This window comes from Hydractinia symbiolongicarpus, chromosome 15 (genome assembly GCF_029227915.1).
Source record: "Hydractinia symbiolongicarpus strain clone_291-10 chromosome 15, HSymV2.1, whole genome shotgun sequence".
NCBI classification, from domain to species: Eukaryota; Metazoa; Cnidaria; class Hydrozoa; order Anthoathecata; family Hydractiniidae; genus Hydractinia; species Hydractinia symbiolongicarpus.
Window position 1 is genome coordinate 27,687 of NC_079889.1, and position 15,363 is coordinate 43,049.

The 15,363-nt window shown below is 31.3% G+C and overlaps 1 long non-coding RNA gene across 1 annotated transcript; it reads left to right on the forward strand.

The window, feature by feature from the left end:
* Window positions 1–2,998: 2,998 nt before the first annotated feature.
* Window positions 2,999–15,327, forward strand: LOC130628534 (uncharacterized). Its single transcript, XR_008981844.1, has 3 exons — window positions 2,999–4,009; window positions 4,211–4,322; window positions 13,827–15,327. It is a non-coding gene; the product is annotated as an uncharacterized LOC130628534 (long non-coding RNA).
* Window positions 15,328–15,363: the final 36 nt, after the last annotated feature.

Sequence of the window (15,363 nt, forward strand, 5' to 3'; positions counted from 1 at the left end):
AAAAATAAGAAAGTACCTACACTAAATTTTTTTATAAGAATATCAGGATGGGATTTCAGGTTAAAACAATAGGTCTATTAGTTGGAACAAAAAGGAAATCCGAGATGTGACCATCCTGATTAAAACTTTGGAATTTTTTTTAAAAAAATCTTTTAATCAATCTTTTAACAATAAATTTCTCTAAAGTGCATTTCCTGGGAAAAATTCAATTAATTTTTACGTTAAATAAAGGTAAAGCAGTTATATTATAGTATCACTATAAAAAAGGTTTTTATAACCCGACACATCAACTCCATCCTCAGAATCAGATCCTACTGAAATACTAGAATACTAGACTTCACAAGAACATTGACCACAAGCATCAATTCTAACACCAAAATGATCGAAATTTTTATCAGAACTATAAAATTCAACAACAAAATCACTATTTTGATTTTGCCAGGTTATTTGCTAAAAAAGATAGCTTTATTACAAAATCAGTCCTTTTTGTTACTAAACGCGTCAGCTATTTTATTACAATACGCAGCGTAGAAAATGCTTCAAAACGGCTTTCCCTTATTCGATGATGTTATCTTTACGTCAAATTCAAAACGAGGCCCGTATGAAAACAACAAAAACAAACAGCGCAGAGACAGTACGTGATAGCTGCATTCTTTGAAGTTGAACTTGTTTACAAGCAACAGCAGAAAGAAAAAATGTCTTTGAATCTCTTTAATAATAGCCGTATTCCGTCTGTCTGTTTATGCGCGAGAAACACGTCATGTTACGAAAACACGAAATGCGATATATAAATGACGAGCGACCCCGTGGATTTTTCCACGGGTTAACGAGTAGTCTATATTATAACACCCGTATACGTCTGTCTGTCTGTCACGCAAAATGGCTACCGATATCCCTGTGATCTTTTGCGATTTTTAAAAACCAGGGGGTTGTTTAATCGAAATTCTTATTATTGATTATAATATATATTTAAGAAATAATTTCTTCCTTAAATATTTTAGTTATGTTAATATACTAACCTTAATTAGGTCTTTAAAATAAATGGATTATTTAAATACATCATTTTTAATAATAATTACCCCCGTGATCTCAATCACCAATCTCAGTAACCAATTCCACAAATATGACAGTTTTACTGACAGTTTTACCTACTTTGTTTTGATCGCTCGCCCATAGTATACCAATCAAAACGCTCGATTCTGTAACAAACCAATCCAAGATTTACGCGGCCTGGAGAGGCCAAGGAAGTAACATCATTAAAGGCCATTTTGGTTTTGAAAGTGGTCTTGCTCAGTGTTGATTTATGACTCTGTTTAACCTTTTTAGTCTTCGAAAAGCTTTTTGTTATGTAATATTTGTTTTCTTTATGTTTTTACATGTTAAGATAAATATATTATCACGTTTAGCCATGTACAAATCTTAAATGCACCATTTTCAGGATTTTTGGCTAGAAACGAAGATTTTTATAGATCATTCTACAGCTATCTAGCTAGCCTTTAGTTATTACTATTCAGATTGGTATAACAGCTTTTTATCCTAGCCAGTATTATTTATTTTTATGTTAAAGTTGTATGTATCTAGCTATCTCCTTAGTTAATTCTGGATAAAAAGTGAAAGTAGCCAAATGCACTTTTGGCTGCAACACAATTCTTATGCTAAATACAGCTAGGCAGCTAGCTACCAGTTTTATTACTGTTATGTGAACTTATGTTGCAAAATAGAATTGGTGAGCATTTTTTTAATTGAACAGGATAACGATATGCGGTTTCATGAATTTTTTGTGTTACACTTATGTGCGACACGGTTTATCTGTACTAATCACTCAGTCCAGTGTTAACGACGGGCTGATTCCTGTGTTTCTGTTATATAAACTGAAGCTGAGATAAAGTTTTTTTTGAAAAACGTATTGTACCTACATGAATGTGCGACATTGTTCACCTGTACTAAGCGCGCTGCCCAGAGTAACATTCATTTTTATACTTTCACTGACATACTGTATACCTGTACTAGGGTGCTCCACCTTAATGTGTGGCACAGTTTACAGTTCTTAATTATTGCCCCACAGGCTTCTAAACGCTGGGTAACACTTTTACTTGCATAGGTAAATATTTATAATAGCACATCCGTATTTCATTCTCAACAGAGAATGCTTCACCCCGATCAGACCTCTGATCATGACGAGCGAGTATAACGCGTGTAAGTCGTATTGAAGAAGAACTACTTTATTCATTACTAACATACTGCCTGGTAGTGAGCGGGATTCGATTTGCGGTCCCCAGAACTGGAAGGCGCAGACGAACCCACTACACTACGTGCGGAAATATGTTAGTGATGATTTTTTCTAAGAATTTTAACTCATCCTCTGAATAATTCCAGGAATCTGATATTCCTTCCAAAAATTCCTTCCAAAGCATTGCAATTTAGTCTAGCTTCAAAAATTGTAGGTGATATACCTTTTTCTTAACACTGCCATAAAGAACAGTTTTCTTAACTGGGTATTTAAGTGTCTCTTTATTTCCTGAAACACCCCATTTCCTTAAAACACTAGTGCAGGATTTTTCTGTTGGAACTCGCTTTACGTTAGTGAAGGGCAATAGGGCCATGACATGATTGCAGTAGCCACTCATGTCTGTGTGACAATTGCATTTTGCATGTTTCACCTCGTTATTTCGTCAATTTAATTCAATTTCCACAACTTTATGGATTTTTTTCGTACTAGCCAGACAATAAGCCTTAGATGAAAGATACTTCAATGTCCGAGCTGTAAATAAACTTTCCAAAGAAATTTATCTCTCCTCCTTAAATTTGAGCCCTCTTTCTAATGTCTTTTATATGTGTAATTTCTTTAATTTACCACATTTGGCGACATAATCGATTTCTCGTGTAGAAAATAATGGCAAAAAATCCAAAGATTTACCAAGATAATTCTTCTTCAGCGTTTAATTTTACTTCAACATCAATGTTTTGTAACAACAATTTATAAATATTTTGATTCATAGGCGTCTCAGAAATGTTTCTAATTTTGTCAGGCTTGTTCATAATTTGCCGAGTTTGCAAATCCACCTCGCTTGCCCCCATCTTGTTTATAATTCTGTTCATACGGGCCTCGTTTTTAAACCGTGATTACGATTTGTGGCGCGTGGAGTTCGCTTCGTAATCACAAGGGTCCGTGGTTTGGTCCACAGCGTGGACATGTTTAGCAAGTGTTTTTACCACACCTATGGGTCAACCCATGCCATGTGAGGGAAATTTGGTAGGTAATGCCGTTGTATACTTAATGTATACATTTAGATCACGGGACCCCCATTGATAACAGTGTCTGAATAATAATAATAATTACATCATTGAATAGCATATCCATAAGTAGTTTACATAACTTTTTATCGACTTAAAAACCTAAATAAATAGTCATCATTCTTCCTAATTACTATAGACAAAAACTGATCTAGTATAATTCGAACAGCGACTTATTGACTTTGGGGACAAAAAATTTGGGCCAGAAAATAGATATAGCTATGCCTTGATATGAAATGATTAAAAAACCTTCGTTTATTCTCTTATATAAAATAGTTGAGTGGCATTTAATGAACGTCTGTTAGAAGATCTTGCTCAAAATCCGACGAGGAATAACGCATCAAGTTTTTTTTTTTTTTTTTTTAGGAAATTGATATAGAGGTGGATTGGATGTACAATCCTTTACCCTAGACGGACGATCAACGATATTAAATTTGTGATGATGACTTAATGATGTAAAGCGACATTTATTTCCCTTCTCCTTATTGGCCTCCATCTTGTTATGTTATCACACACAACTATATTAATTCGCATGAACTTTTCTAGATGGAAACCAGGCGTTCTAGATATTTGTGATCAATTAAGATATGTATAACTCCATTGGGAGGTGTCAAATGATAAAATGTTAAGTCTATCAGAATAAAGAAGTATATTTGATGCGAATGGACGGATGAATATATTTTTTCAGCCGATGTGTTTATTTGGAACTGTGCAGGTATGTAACTTATTCATTTTTGTTGTTTAATGAAAGAACAGGGCGCCCCCTAGATGAGGTTGTTTTTTTTTATTTAAACGGGTCCTGATTTGACTTTCTGCTTTTCTTTTAACATTAATGCGTTGGTAATAAGCTACAGTTTGCGTTTTTGTTAACAATTTATGGTTCTGCGAAATATTTACTAAATTCTCATATTTTTAGATATCGGTAAAAAACTGGCTGTCGACTTAAACGTCTTGTGTAAACTGGTTATGCGAAATACTATATACGACCAAGTCATATGTGCGTATTTCATGGACAAGCAAGTTCTCAGGTAGCTTCTATTTAATTAAATCACGATACAAGTTTTTTTAATGCTGCTTACAGCTAATGCCGTATAGCGCTAAGCTACCACATACTCGTAAAAGTCCGTTTACAAAAGGTATAAAGATCAAATTTAAACCAAATCGTTTTCTGAATTTTTTTTTTCTTTTGTAAACTCAAATTGAAAATTTATTATACTCTCGCGTCGAGCTTTATAAACGTAATTACCTCGGACAACACTTCTAATTTTTCTTCTGTGTGAAAGAAGCTCGAATTTACCAGTAGGTTCATCTACCAGGCCATCTCTCAGGGTTCCACCGAGTCAGGGAAATCAGGGAAAGTCAGGGAATTTTATCTGTGGTCAGAGAAAGTCACGAAAAAGACCCACTTTTTGGAAAAGTCTGGGAATTTTTTGTCTTTTAACTTGACATAGACTGATAGAACTTTATTTCTATAAATTCAAAAATTGCAAATGCAAAGTTGCATGCCTTATTGATGTTATGCCGTGTTTCTGATCTGTAAAAAATAAACCAAACTTTGGTTTGCCCTACTTTGCTAACTGCTTGTCTCTATAGTGTAATGAGTTTCGTTATTTGTTTCATTATTAATTAATTTGTTTTTCTGTTTAGCTGTAGAATTTCTTGAAAAAGTCAGGAAAAGTCAGGGAACTAGACCTCAAAAAGTCAGAGAAATTCAGGAAATTTGATACCATGTTTTCGGTGGATAGCCTGGTCTCTGCATTAAGTGCCATATGGTGCAGCAGGTAAAAAATTATGGCGATTAAGGTACAATAATTTGAGAAAATATACACCGATAGAGGAAGATATAGATAGGCTAGGTAGGTTTTAACGAGTGAAAGGGTTTGTCTAAAATGTGTAGATGTTGGTGAAACGCTGCTTGTCAACTTAAAAGTCTTTGGTGTAAACTGCTCAACTAACGAAGAAAGAACACAAAAGCGATTAAACAAAACTCAATTATTCTTCACTAAAAAAGTCGTAACATTGACAATCATTGTTACTTTCGAACACTATGTAAACTTGTTAGAGCACCTTTCTTTCCCGCTACTTTTTTTATTTCTTCATGTGTTAATGTTGTTTTCTTTCCAGTTTTTTTCAACTCTTACTTCAAAATTATTTGCTCTCTATAGTTCAGGAAAGGAAAACTGATTAGGGAGGTAGATTTTGGACGCATTTTCTTTCTCTCGATATCACATATTACTAGAATTAACAACGCGATTACATCAGATTAAAATAGATTACCTTGGACTCAAACAGCAGATAACATTTTTTTCTGGTCATGTCATGAATTTCGAAAAATGGTCAAATTTTGTGCCAATAAAATTTACTAGATTTGACTTTATTGTCACCTCACCCCTCCATTCCCTCCATAGGTTTTCCTAACAAAATAATACGCTAATTCCCAGCTAATATTTTGATAGGGAGATTTTTAGCTGGGAAAAAAATTGCACTAGAACATAATTTGAATAATAGATCCCACCAGAAAGCAGCCTCTTTACAACGACAACCTATGCCTCCTTTTATCATCTATCAAAATCAAAAACAAATACAAAGAAGGACAAAAATAAATGCATGTTTCTATTATCTACTCTGGTCCGTTCTATTCCTGCATTTTATATAAAATTACCAATTTTTTTGACAAAAAGAGTAGTGAATTTTACGTTTTATTTTGTTTTTCTTCAAGTTATTGTACCTTCTGAATACTTAGTCTCAGTATGGTTTGAAAGACATGTTTTAAGATTACTTTTGTATAATTACTCTGACACTCGTTATTACTCTGAAAGTCGATTTCAGCTATGAGAGAAATATTTCCACCCATTTTTAAACAAACAAAAATAGAATAAAATTCAACAGGAAAATTACCAATGCGCATTTCTGCTAGAACGAAAGAAGGCGTTGAAATTTTAATTAAACACAGAAACAAAATGATATCATTTTTTGAAGTGTCAGCAATTCTCCACGACAGCATCAAAAGTTTGAGTTTATTAAAATAACCCTGCCTACTTTTTATCCATATTCTGTTTATCTAAAACAAAATTTTTAATACTTTGTATCCATACTCTGTTCATCTAAAACAAAAATTTTAATACTTTTTATCCATATTCTGTTTATCTGAAACAAAATTTTTAATACTTTTTATCCATATTCTGTTTATCTGAAACAAAATTTTTAATATTTTTTATCCATACTCTGTTTATCTAAAACAAAAATTTTAATACTTTTTATCCATATTCTGTTTATCTAAAACAAAACTTTTAATACTTTTTATCCATATTCTATTTATCTAAAACAAAAATTTTAATACTTTTTATCCATATTCTGTTTATCTAAAACAAAAATTTTAATATTTTTTATCCATATACTGTTTATCTGAAACAAAATTTTTAATATTTTTATCCATATTCTGTTTATCTAAAACAAAATTTTTAATACTTTGTATCCATATTCTGCTTATCTAAAACAAAAATTTTAATACTTTTTATCCATATTCTGTTTATCTAAACAAAATTTTTAATATTTTTTATCCATATTCTGTTTATCTGAAACAAAATTTTTAATACTTTTTATCCATATTCTGTTTATCTAAAACAAAATTTTTAATATTTTTTATCCATATTCTGTTTATCTTAAACAAAATTTTTAATACTTTTTATCCATATTCTGTTTATCTAAAACAAAATTTTTAATATTTTTTATCCATATTCTGTTTATCTTAAACAAAATTTTTAATACTTTTTATCCATATTCTGTTTATCTAAAACAAAGTTTTTAATATTTTTTATCCATATTCTGTTTATCTTAAACAAAATTTTTAATACTTTGTATCCATACTCTGTTCATCTAAAACAAAAATTTTAATACTTTTTATCCATATTCTGTTTATCTAAAACAAAAATTTTAATACTTTTTATCCATATTCTGTTTATCTAAAACAAAACTTTTAATACTTTTTATCCATATTCTATTTATCTAAAACAAAAATTTTAATACTTTTTATCCATATTCTGTTTATCTAAAACAAAAATTTTAATATTTTTTATCCATATTCTGTTTATCTGAAACAAAATTTTTAATATTTTTTATCCATACTCTGTTTATCTAAAACAAAAATTTTAATACTTTTTATCCATATTCTGTTTATCTAAAACAAAAATTTTAATACTTTTTATCCATATTCTGTTTATCTAAAACAAAAATTTTAATATTTTTTATCCATATTCTGTTTATCTGAAACAAAATTTTTAATATTTTTATCCATATTCTGTTTATCTAAAACAAAATTTTTAATACTTTGTATCCATATTCTGCTTATCTAAAACAAAAATTTTAATACTTTTTATCCATATTCTGTTTATCTAAACAAAATTTTTAATATTTTTTATCCATATTCTGTTTATCTGAAACAAAATTTTTAATACTTTTTATCCATATTCTGTTTATCTAAAACAAAATTTTTAATATTTTTTATCCATATTCTGTTTATCTTAAACAAAATTTTTAATACTTTTTATCCATATTCTGTTTATCTAAAACAAAATTTTTAATATTTTTTATCCATATTCTGTTTATCTTAAACAAAATTTTTAATACTTTTTATCCATATTCTGTTTATCTAAAACAAAATTTTTAATATTTTTTATCCATATTCTGTTTATCTTAAACAAAATTTTTAATACTTTTTATCCATATTCTGTTTATCTAAAACAAAATTTTTAATATTTTTTATCCATATTCTGTTTATCTTAAACAAAATTTTTAATACTTTTTATCCATATTCTGTTTATCTAAAACAAAATTTTTAATATTTTTTATCCATATTCTGTTTATCTTAAACAAAATTTTTAATATTTTTTATCCATATTCTGTTTATCTTAAACAAAATTTTTAATACTTTTTATCCATATTCTGTTTATCTTAAACAAAATTTTTAATACTTTTTATCCATATTTTGTTTATCTTAAACAAAATTTTTAATATTTTTTATCCATACTCTGTTTATCTAAAACAAAAATTTTAATACTTTTTATCCATATTCTGTTTATCTAAAACAAAATTTTTAATACTTTTTATCCATATTTTGTTTATCTTAAACAAAATTTTTAATATTTTTTATCCATACTCTGTTTATCTAAAACAAAAATTTTAATACTTTTTATCCATATTCTGTTTATCTAAAACAAAAATTTTAATACTTTTTATCCATATTCTGTTTATCTAAAACAAAAATTTTAATATTTTTTATCCATATTCTGTTTATCTGAAACAAAATTTTTAATATTTTTATCCATATTCTGTTTATCTAAAACAAAATTTTTAATACTTTGTATCCATATTCTGCTTATCTAAAACAAAAATTTTAATACTTTTTATCCATATTCTGTTTATCTAAAACAAAATTTTTAATATTTTTTATCCATATTCTGTTTATCTGAAACAAAATTTTTAATACTTTTTATCCATATTCTGTTTATCTAAAACAAAATTTTTAATATTTTTTATCCATATTCTGTTTATCTTAAACAAAATTTTTAATACTTTTTATCCATATTCTGTTTATCTAAAACAAAATTTTTAATATTTTTTATCCATATTCTGTTTATCTTAAACAAAATTTTTAATACTTTTTATCCATATTCTGTTTATCTTAAACAAAATTTTTAATACTTTTTATCCATATTCTATACTAAAAACAACAGTTATTAATTGTTTTCTGATTATATATAAAATATATTATTTTGGCTGGACATTGTTTAAGGTGGTTCCCCTAGAAAGAAATTCTAAACTTCAAGAATTGTCATTTAGCTGTTTTCTGACAGCAAATTCACCTTAGAATACCATTACAAGTAGTGCTTATGACAAATTTAGGTTTTCATTGCGCATTCTGCCACTTTTTCCACCCAACCGCAAATATAAGTGCATAGCAACGCCCATAGCAACCATTTTTGCATTTTTAGACAGCTCTTCGTGCCCCTCCGTCGATGTTTAATTCCTTGCAATAGCTAGATGATACTTTAGGGCCTCCTAAGGCAATATATGACAGTTCTGAAGATTAAATGTGGTGTTCCACAAGCATTCAGAAAGCTGTCTTAACGACGCACCCTCTGAAGTAAACTCGTCATCAATTAGACTTAAGACTAAGGTTTTAGGTATTTGGTGCTTTCCTGGTCGAAATAGTGCTGGCGTACACCTTTTGTCGATTCACAAGTCAAGAATGTCCATAAAATAATCTCTAAACAAGTTTTTTGCCATTTAAGTACAGAATCCACGCGAAACAAGAATTCTCAAGATCGAAGCACCCACGCTTTACAATTTCTTCTGTAGATGCAGCCATTAGTACCACCTTGTGTTTTAATATAATTCGATTTTCAAATCGAAGTTTTGTCTTTCAGTTGTTTTGTCGAAATATTTTGCCCTGTTTTAGCTTTCCTGTCGTCCAAAAAATGCCGAATCAGTTGTCTGGAAGACGAGTCAGCCTTGCGAAAATGCGCTTCACTCAATCCATGCAAGTGACACTTGAGGAACAAAAGCAGCCGAGAAGGCGCTTAAAATAACGCATGTTATTCAGTTACTTGGTAAGGCGTCAAGCAGCAGAATGTCATATTTTGCCTATACTTCTCCTAGCACGGGTAACCATGGCAACTAATTAATGATATTTTGGACTTAATTTTGTCGTGCCGTCACATACTATGATATCCTCATCAAGTGTCTTCAGAAAAGACAATCCTCTGCAATATAGTTCTTTTTATACCACTTTAACAGATAAAAATTCAGTATCATAGTTACGCAACATAGCAAATAACGAGCCGGAGGCGGAATCCCCAAACCCCCACCTAATCCCCTATCCTCTTCTTCAAACAGTCATGATGTGTACTTAAAATATTACATAAAGATAATCACGAATTTTTGTGGCAATAAAGATACAACAAAATGAATTGATTATTTTTATTGACGCATGGAACAATGCTTTAAATTAAATAGAATGACGTCAAAGAGATATTTAGCAGTAATGCTTTTTCCTCTTTTCCGTTTTTTGTCTAAATCTAAAAGAATTTGCAGTATCTTCTCATCGAATTCAATCAACTTAACTCTTCATTTGACTAAATATATATTTCCTAAAACGAAATTCGAATGTTCACGGTGTTTTCCGGTTTCAACGCCTTTTCTCATTTTCTTTTTTCATTTTTTTCTTCATTATTTTTATTACACATTCAACTTGTTTTCGGTGTAGCCATCGGTTCTTTTATTGTTCTGTTCAATTAAAGGTTATACGGGATACTTATAATTAAGTGTTAAGTATACAAAGATATAAAAAGGGACGAACCTCCTTTTAATTCTAAAAAACAAATAATTTGTTTCATTTCTGGAACTTCAAACAATTGTTTGTTTCTATTTGTCTTCGAAATATTAGGGTCGTGAGTGCTCCTGTAATATTTCTAATATGTAAAACATATATCTAAAAAATATATAACTAAAAAAATGTAATATTCGTACTAAGTAAGTACTTTAAGTTCTTTTTCATGAAAAAGTGCTCAAAAAGTTAACAATATATGTCAAAATTGCCGAATCGGTTGTTCCATACCTCTTGGAGCCATGGATATACCCCTAAAGATTTTTATGAAATCCTTATAAGGGGGACATTATAATATCATTTGTAAGGATTTTCCTTACGACTTGAAACTGGACAGCTTTATTTCATCGAGGTGAATCTTTTTAAAAAGTTTTTTTTTATTTTACCCGAAAATCAGGAAAAAACGGATTTCCGGGCAATTTCTGTCCTTTATTTATGCGAATTATATGTACAAATCAAAAAATATGTTAAATGACTTTTATTTGGCTGTCAAAAACTTAAAAAAGGATGTAAAAATTTGCTCTAAAACGTAAGTAATTGAGTTTTACTGACAGAAGTAACAATTTATCCTTGCAAGCCTTTCTCTTTCATGATATACTATTGAAAACACCAATCCAACACGCGCGCCACATTTTGAATTCAATGCGCAGTCAGGGGTCTAGGGCAAAGTTAGTAAGCACAGGAATTTGTTTTGTTGTGATCAAAGTTATTTTGGTGCATTTAATTTTGTTTATTTTGTAGTTACATTCAGTATGGTTCGATCACAATGTGCTGATGTTAAGTTTTTTATAATGAAAAGAAACTTGACAAGTTGTTGAACTTAGAATGCGATACACATGCTTGCGCCGAGCTGTACATTGAACAAACCAAAGCTTTAGATTTGCAAGCTCAAACTTCTAAGTACAAAAGCCATAACACCATTAAATTTTTGATTGGAATATCCCCTAACCCCTGGGAAGTAGCAACTTCTAGTGAAAAATATCACAAATTCTAAATATAAATTGCACTGTGTGAGAACATATCTGTCTTATGCAAAAAGGAGGTCGGCCTAAAAAAATCCTTTCAACAGGTCGGTATTGCACTACTACTAATGCATACTGGACAAAGACGGTATCTTCAAAAATTTACGAAAAGCTAGATAAAACAAATGATGAACTTTACAGACCAAATTTTAAAAAAGAAAACAATCCACATTTAGATCTGTGTTTATGTCCCTCCTGTATATTTATAATGAAAGCACCAGTTTTATTATTATTAGCCACAAGCCAGCATTCTCTCTGGACTATAGCATATAATAATTACAAAACTTAGGGGAAAAAAATTGCGCAACAAAGAACGATGTTATTTAAAAACACCTTGCTCCATGCTTTCGGTTTTTTTCTGATCGATTGTTTTGCATCCAAAATTAAATACTTTTTAAATTACCATCTTGAAATTTTGATGAAAATCCGAAAGTCCGCCACTTATGCTCGGATTAAACTTCCCAGCCTGAATGAACGCAGTAAGAGGAAGATAAAGAAAGAAGACCATTAACTTTGGTCACCTATTGAAATGGATATTTTTATTGCCACAAATCTTAAAAGAACATCAAAGCTATTACTTTAATAACTTCTCACAAATTCTATATAACTTGTGAACAATGTTGTTAGTTAAAAAATAACAAGGAGTTTATAGAAAACAATGCAGGAGAGAAAAATTGCCAAATTTTTACACTAATTTTTGAAAATCCTTATTTTAAAAAAATTTTTCGAGATTAATTTTTATAAAAATTTTAAAAATAAAGAAATGCGAAAATTTTACTTGCATTGTTTTCTACGATTAAAATATTTAAAACTCCTGCCAGGATTTGAACCTGGATCTCCTATGAAATTTCCCCATAAGAATCATACCGTTAGACTACAGGAGTGTTAGGAGTTGACACTTGCTAAAATAATGCACCATGTATCCAAAATTCATGTTGCACATTATTTAATGGTATCTAAGAATTAAGTCTTAAAAACAATATGCTGATGATGAATCAATGTTGTGGTAACAGACATCTGCAAGCCACCCCTACTAAAATAACGCTTAGCTTTTGAATGCTTTTAGTGGTTTAAATCCAACCTGCTAGGCTCGTTGGGATTGAAAGCAAAGTAGTTGAATATATCAGGGTATGTTATGCAAGGCCACTGAGTAATACCATCAGTTTCACAAATCCAATGAGACATTACTTAATTGGGATCAGGGAGTACCTCACCATGTAGGATTTTGGTTTGTTATTCTTCCATAAGGAGACCTTCTACCTCCAATGCTGTTTTAACAAGTGGAACATTGGTATCAGCAGCAACAAACACTCTAGCTACCAATTCTTTTCCTGAAACATTTAACCCTCGAAGCCTGAGCAACCAAAAATTACTAAAGACTCTAGAAATTTGTGTCCACTAACTTTCCCCAGACCCTTTTTACCGCACAGTCCAGGGAGATGTCGGATTGGTGTATTTAAACAAGGCTGTTTAAAGTTATGGAGAAGGGGAAAAGTGAGAAAAGGGTGGGGCGGAATTCACCCCTCCTCCCTCTGGTCATAAATGTTCGAAGTATCTTCGACCGAATAGGGTTAATTCCATTGATATAGTTCCAAATGTGTTACGGCCTTCCAAATTAATTTCCAGTGTAAAGATATTGTATTGCGGCGATTTTCATTCCAGCACAACAAAAAATAAGCTAGGGAATCGGCTCGCCCATGTCTTGTTCCGTCCCGACTACAGAAAGGAGATTATGGCCTATGTCAGCGAAAACAGCACCTAAGGGTGGCGTGTCAAGACAATGTTATTAGTGACCAAAATAGCGACTATGAATGGCGTAGTTACGACAAAAACATCAAGACAATGTTTTTGGTGTCCATAATGACAGCCGAAAAAAGCGACTAAGGATGGCGTAGTTACGAAACAACAAGACAATTTTATTGGTGTCCACAACGGGTGCCGAAACGAATGAACGTGCACTTATTTATCAGCATGCCTCAAAGCTGTGAGGCCATCACGTCCTTGCTGTAGTCGGGACGGAACAAAAGATAGGTTGCTTTTTCATTCAGTTTAGCGAAAACGGTTAACCGAATCCCTAGCGTATTTATCCACGTTTATTTGCACGTCAACTTTTTTTCTTTCCCCAGGTTTTAAAATGGAAACCATTCCATCTCGTGAAGAAACTTGATTTGGAATCGTTGAATGCAATACCGCCTGTCGATCGCTGGAAGAACTATCCAATAAAAAAGCGGAAAAATACAACTTTTAATTGTCAAATATGCTTCAATTAATAGACCAAAGAGAAAACAGAAAAGCGAACGTCCACAATTTTTTTACAAAAGAGAGGAAGGCCATTAATGCTTCGACCGTCGAATGAAGAAGTCAAGAATGGGCTGTGGTAAACATTGTGTCGCAGTCATAACAGCAAAGATATTTCATCACTTCTTTGCTGATGAACTTTGGTCAGACGCCTCTTAAATGTGCTCTCAATGTAAACCAAACTTTTACAAAAGAGATGAAGCCGTCAATCCGAAAAACCTCTACAATTTAACTGAATCAAGGACCATTATGTTTATATGACCGTGGAATAATTTTAAATGGCTAGGAAGGAGCTTCAATCACGGAAGCCTTCGAAAGGTGAACAAAAGGTCTCAATTCGCTAGATCCGTTTTTTACCATTGATCGAGTGGATGATTACGATAAACCAACTTTCAACGAAATGCTACTGGATCTTGATTATGTCGCGTTTTTATTTGAAGGATAGGCGTTGAAAAACGCTTTTTGTATTTTTAATAGTGATCTGTAAACGTTTTTTTGAAAGATTCATATAAAAAACACTTTATACTGAAAAAATGCTGAAATTGCAAAAATTAGTTCTGCTGTTTTTCCTATGAAGACTGATTCGCAAAAATACTGCAATTTACATCTTTTTCAAGAGCGTCAATCAAGTTTCGCTAAATGTTCTGATCGCAAAAAATATGTTTCTTATCTCAAGATTTCTGCTACTACATTCGCAGAAGCATCTGTTCTTAATGTACACTTTTCTTGTTCGAATTTTAAAATGACCGATGAAACAGGTTGAGATAAAACAACAACAACAACAACAACAAGACATCTGATATTCGAGTACTCGGTATTCCACTTATCATTCGCCTTAACAGTCATAATCAGGAATTTAAACTTTTAGCTTTCGATCTGGACGATCATATGAAGAGCGTTTTTTTTTTTTTAGTACGGTGCTTTATTTGCCATATTAATACTCTAGTCAAGAAAATTCACATACAAAACTCCTGCAGTGACCGTGAAATATCAAGGTCATTTAAGAAAATATATTATAAAATTATAATGTTCAACTATGGATCAGTGGCGCAGTTGGATAGCGCGTTTCATTACGAAGCACTGATTCGGTGGTTCGAGCCCACCAAGATGCAGATCTTAAAAACCGTGGTATTCAGAACGAACGAACGCAACGGAAGATAGATATCGTGATTCAAACACTGCTACAAGGATTATATTCTGCGAGAAAGAGGAAGAGAAAGAGTCAACATGGTGAGTTGCACAAAGACTCAGTCTAAGACATGGTGAGTAATATGGTCACGGAGAAGGTAAGACAAACGCGTAAAGTGCGTTTCGAGGTAAGTATACATAGGGGTGTGTTAACAAGGGAAAGGTAAAAAGACTGAG